Source organism: Odontesthes bonariensis, chromosome 23, assembly GCF_027942865.1.
Source record: "Odontesthes bonariensis isolate fOdoBon6 chromosome 23, fOdoBon6.hap1, whole genome shotgun sequence".
In the NCBI taxonomy this organism is placed as follows: Eukaryota; Metazoa; Chordata; class Actinopteri; order Atheriniformes; family Atherinopsidae; genus Odontesthes; species Odontesthes bonariensis.
Window position 1 is genome coordinate 4586111 of NC_134528.1, and position 5395 is coordinate 4591505.

General features: G+C 41.7%; 1 long non-coding RNA gene across 1 annotated transcript; it reads left to right on the forward strand.

The window, feature by feature from the left end:
* Positions 1-139: 139 nt before the first annotated feature.
* LOC142373604 (uncharacterized) lies at positions 140-4719 on the forward strand. The gene is made up of 2 exons (XR_012768531.1): positions 140-200; positions 2267-4719. It is a non-coding gene; the product is annotated as an uncharacterized LOC142373604 (long non-coding RNA).
* The last annotated feature ends 676 nt before the right edge of the window (positions 4720-5395 follow it).

Below are 5395 nucleotides of genomic sequence, written 5' to 3' on the forward strand. Positions count from 1 at the left end.
CTGCAATGTGGGATTAGTGGATAATTAAACACAGCAACAGTAAAAGTGCTTTGACACGTGACTTTCATTTCAAGACTTGTGGGATCTTTTTTTAAAGGTTTTTCAATTATTGACCAGTATTTATTCTGTTTTTTGTTTGTTTGTTTTTTACAGATCCTCCACAGAGGGATGCTTCAGTGAGGGTCAGAGTCCCAGCACAGGTGAGGTGGTCTCAGTTAGGACACAGTGTTTATTTTTTTTATTTTTTTGGGGGGGCTTTTTATGCCTTTAATGGACAGGACAGTTCAAGAGAGACAGGAAACAGGGGGCAGAGAGAGGGGGAAAGACATGCAGCAAAGGGCCGTCCGATGCGGGACTCGAACCGGGGCCCGCTGCAGCGACTGTAGCCTGTGTACATTGCTCTATAGTGCTCAACCCACTACGCCACAGACCACCCCAGACCCAGTGTTTTTTAATAGAAGCGAATTTACTAAGCCAGGCAAATAAGTGTCCTGTAGGTAAAGTAAATAAGAGAAGTTTGTGAACCTTAAGAACACTGCCTGAAACTGCCCTGGATGGCAGAAAGTCCAGAGTAAATGGTTTTAAGCATCAAAATGTGGAAAACAGCAGTCCAGAGGCATCAAATGTAGAATTAAAATAGTCAAAATCTTTGAACACACCCAAAATCCCCTTCCCAGCCTCACCATGACTCTTATCCTAACTGTCCCAAGTTGCACAAGCACTTCCCAGTTATTTTCCAAATGTTTGTATTTTGTAAATATATATTTCTATCAATCTTGCAAAAGCACATCTCTATTATATACAGTATTTTATTATTATAGCGCAAGTATATTATTCACGTCTTTAAAAAAAAAAATTGTCAAAAATGTTAAGATGCACATAGAACATTAGTGTTGGACACCTCGTCTTTTATTGTTCCATTCAAATGCAGTGTTGAAGGTTGGCCAACAGATATCGCCGTGTTTAATTGTATGAAATGCTTCAAAACACTGAACCATTTCTACACAACTGCTTCATACTGATTCAGTGGTTCAGACAGCTTTGATTTCCCATCACTAACTTAAAGTACAAAAGACTAAATAAATAAAACAACCAGACAAGAGAAAAAAACTGGGCAGTGAAGAAACCAGGAAGTCAAAGAAGAAATAATCATACTGTTAGACAGGAAGCTAAAGGACAGGAAAAGCATGGATCGTTTTAATTTATGGTTGCTTGACATTTTTATGGCCTCTTTGTGGCCCCTTCAGTACGTCAACGTGACAAGAAACTCGTGCGTATGGCCGTACATGTGCAGGGCTCACATTTCACATTTGTTTTTAATGACAGTGCTGTTACATCCCACACCTGTAGGGGGAGCTGAAGAGCAAAACAGGCTAAATTCTCAGTGTGACTTTAATATTGCTCTATGAACAATGACAGCTGTAGCCCACCTTCCAACCCCGCAGTGGTTGTGTGATTTTTTTTTTAATTTTTTTTTTATTCCTCTTGTAAAGAGGAGATGTCATAGTTTTCTTTCACTTGAAGGTTCCAGCTTGTCTTATGTCTGTCTGGGAACTGATTGGGAGACGTGTACCTTTTGGGTCACCTGTGCATGCATGTGTGATCAGTCTGTGGATAACAGTGATTTTTCTTCAAAGCCACTCCTCAAAACAAGCATCCATGATTTTATCTGCTACGCTCTTATTTGTATGGTGTGGAGACTGATGCATGCACAGTCTGTGGTTGCAAATCTCTGGGGAGCGTGCAGTCAGCTGCAGGGGGGAACTAGTGGACCCTCATAGGGTGCAGGTGATGGAATTTCCATCCCCCAAGTGGATACAGAAACCATGAATTGGTTTTAGACTTTCTTTCTTTAATAAAAAGTAAGGTGTCCCTGTCCTCTCCATCGTACACCCTCTCTGTTCCCCCCAGCGCCTTGTCTTTACAGCAGCCATCACAGCTGCATCTAGCAAAAGTTCCTTTCAAACCTTAAACATTAGGCTGCCTGATTATTTTTATGTGCCATTGAGGACCTGCCAGCTGTTGGGTTTTGGGTTGGTTTACTCTACAAAGTGACATTTCATAAATCACACAGATTGTTTTTATTTTTAAAATTACACAGGAGCAAAAGGATTTCTACCTGAAACATGAACACTTGAACATCAACTGGTGGCATGTGCAGAAAACTCTCAAACAGACTTGTGGCAAGATGTACGCCAGCCATTTAAAACCTTTTCTTTAGACTGACATTAGTCTCTGATTTATTTTTTATTTTTTTTTAAACCAGGAAACTAAGATGAAGAAGAAGGACCTCCTTAAAATCCTGAGCGCTTTGAAACACGCTGACTTTGACAAATTCGTTTGGTATCTACCAGAAGAATCTTGGAACAACATCCCAGCCATCGCAAAGTCAGATCTGTCGAATGTGGAAAGACATGATGTGGTCTCGCTGATGGTGCAACGTTTTGGTTTAACTGGAGCTGTGCAGGTGATGGAGAGCATTTTAGGGGACATGGAGGAAAATAGTCTCGTTGCTGAGTTGAGAAAACTGAGCACCAGAAAAGAGGATCAACCCTGAGAGAGAAGTGGTGACATCAGTTGGAGGTTTTGGAGCGTTGAAGGAGGATAGTGAACTTCCTGCCACTCATCTGTCTCAGACACATTGTCCTGAAAATTCACAAAAAAGTTTGAAAAAAGAAGATTAATTGTCTTGGGCAAACTGTCCACCTTTTTCTACAATGTAGATGTTAAACTTATGGGGATCTTAAGGTGGTATTGGAGCGCGTGTAACGCAAATGTTTGCCTCTCATTAATCCGGCAAATTCAGCCAGTGGAGTAAAATATTTCACAATCAACCAGTAACTGCCCCTTGGAAAGGAGTGGGAGGTGATACCTCGGCAATGACAACTTCCTTTATACGGGACATTTCGTTACATGTAAACTAGGGCCGGCACGGTATATGTATTCGTACCGAGCCGTCACGGTACGGGGGTCACGGTTCGGTACGCGCATTTCCACGCAGAATACACACGGTACGGAAGTTTTCTGAACGCGGAACTGTTATTTTGCAACAGTTTCCTTCAGGACCCATTTAAACACTGCCACATGCAAGCTCTGATTGGTCCGTAGAGATATACGCTTTCGGACAGAGTAGTTATAAGAACGCAGTTATGAGAACTGTCCTACTCGAATTTCGTTCTGATAACTGTCCTTCCCCAGCGGAGCTGTTTCAGTCTGCATTCGCACATGAGTCGGGACTGATGCGCCGCGCGCAGCCGTCCGCGTCAGTGACGTGTTAGCCGTTAGCCGTTTAGCGCCACATTCAACAACAAAACGGAACAAAACAAAACCCGAGAGACGAAAAAACACCACAAAGAAGCTAATGTGGAGAGCAGGGAGGCCACCGTGTTCATGGTCTGCATGATGGTGATATTAATCATGGACAATCACATCAGGCGTCTAATATCGAGGCTGGAAAAGCACACAGAGAGTCAGGATCAAGCGCAGGTGATACTTCTTCGTTTCATGAAGGAAGAAAGGAGAGCAGAGCGCCGCAGACAAAGGAGACAACGTGTAAGTTTAACTTATTAAACACCCGCCGGTTCTGTCTGTGTGGTATGATGAAACATTTCAGCCGTGATAGCATGACATGGGGCGTAGCTACCGACCATCAAACACCTCCGTCAGATGCGTTATATAGAACCATGAAAAGACCCGACCAATTACGTCTCCCAAATGTATTACAACAACCCCTGGATACGAATACATGCAGAGCAAAAAAAATTACCGAAGCAATTGGAATTTACATCGCATCTGCTATGCGCCCATATTCCACTGGAGAAGAAGCAGGATTCAGATATCTATTACATGTGCTCGAACCTCGCAACACGCCTCCTTCGGCACTGTACCGAAAATGTACCGAACCGTAGGGTCCGTACCGAGGTACGTACCGAACCGTGAGTTTTTTGTACCGTTCCACCCCTAATGTAAACCCAGAGTGCATAACAAGGATGAAACCTTAGCAAGCACGCTTTATACAATACATTCATAGATAACCGTACACAAACACACATATATGTACATATCCAGAGTCATTTGCTGAAAACTCTGTTTTTAGGTAGTGAGGTCCTATAACGGAGAAGCTGACCCTCACTGACTATTCATGTTTTTGAGTCCTCAGAGCTCATTTACCTTGCAAGGATCAGCCTTACCTTATCAAAATGTTCCATGAGTTATACAATTGTAGTCGGGTTGCACAGATGTATCGATCTAACCTCGGTGTCGGCCGGTGTTTAGCTTGTTGCCCGTAATCGTCAAAAAGGAAAACATAAGCCAAAGGCTGTTATCCAGTTTTATGTGATGTTGCATTGACTTTGACTAATTCCATAGCAGACAATTTTATTTTTAACACTTTGTTGGGTCAATCACATACTGAAATGTCATTGAGTAGGTAATGATTTAACAGGCTAAAAGGGCTTTTTAATTATTATTCTTATTATTTTCAACATTGGCATCAAAATCCCCTCACAATTTCAACATCAACGTGCATCTGAAATTTGTCGTCGACGTCCAGTTTAAGCAGATAATCTATAGTTTGCTTGTATACTGAGAGTAAGGACTTATTTTTTTTATTTTGCTTGAACTTTTTCAATGATCATTTGCTTATGTTTATTTCTTTGTATATAAACATGTTCAACTTTTTGTACTTGTGGTGGTTTCTGTCATTAAAACTGATATTTATGCAGAATTCATGCAATGAAATGAATATATTCACATATTTTACATATTAAAAGTCATTCTGTTTGTCACCTGTAACACAGCCCATAATGTGCAGGTGAAGAAGGTGAAACTGATAGCCTATATGATACATATTCTCATAACTTACTTTGTAGTTTTACTTCCTGCTTCTGATGAGTGCAGACGTGTCTCTGCTTCCTCCTGCTGCTTACTGCTTTATTCGCTTTTAAATCATTCTACTTCTTTCCACAAGTCTTGGATATAATTTTATTCTTTTATTCTTTTAGTCTTTTTCTTTTAATTGTATATTTGTAAACGGTATTAGCCCTCCTGTTTACAAAGAGAATCGGACAGAACAATGTCTCCTAACCCTGCAGTATCAGTGAGCTGCACACAGTGTGAGCGACTCTCTGTGAAGGTAGCACAGCTCGAGAAGAGGATTGAAACGCTGCAAGACATTCGTAACAGCGAGGAATTTATTGACTCTATTATAGCTCCTGCGCAGGCTGTGGAGCCTTCATGTGCCAAAGGACTAACTCAGATCTTTCTACACGGGATCACAGCTGATGTGGAATCTCACACTGCAGCCCTGGCTGACACACTTCCCTGGATCTGTCCAAATGACACTGGAATATCTGGTGAAGCTTCCAAACCGGACGGTCCGACTGATATCTCCCAC